Source organism: Arachis duranensis, chromosome 10, assembly GCF_000817695.3.
Source record: "Arachis duranensis cultivar V14167 chromosome 10, aradu.V14167.gnm2.J7QH, whole genome shotgun sequence".
Classification (NCBI taxonomy): Eukaryota; Viridiplantae; Streptophyta; class Magnoliopsida; order Fabales; family Fabaceae; genus Arachis; species Arachis duranensis.
In genome coordinates, this window is record NC_029781.3 from 87,446,156 (window position 1) to 87,446,590 (window position 435).

Genomic DNA, 435 nt, shown 5'->3' on the forward strand with positions numbered 1-435 from the left:
CATCCCTGCTGATTTCATAGTCCTAGAGACTGGGAAGTGCATGAATGAATCCATCATCCTTGGCAGACCCTTCCTAACCACAGCAAAGGCTGTGATTGATGTTGATAGAGGAGAGTTGATCATTCAAGTGAATGAAGAATCCTTGGTGTTTAAGGTCCAAGGATATCCCTCTGTCATCATGGAGAGGAAGCATGAAGAGCTTATCTCAAAACAGAGCCAAACAGAGCCCCCACAGTCAAACTCTAAGTTTGGTGTTGGGAGGCCACAACCAAACTCTTAGTTTGGTGTTGAACCCCCATATTCAAACTCTAAATTTGATGTTGGGAGGTCCCTACCTTGCTCTGATTATCTGTGAGACTCCATGAGAGCTCACTGTCCAGCTAAGGACAATAAAGAAGCGCTTGCTGGGAGGCAACCCAGCCATTCACAAAATTT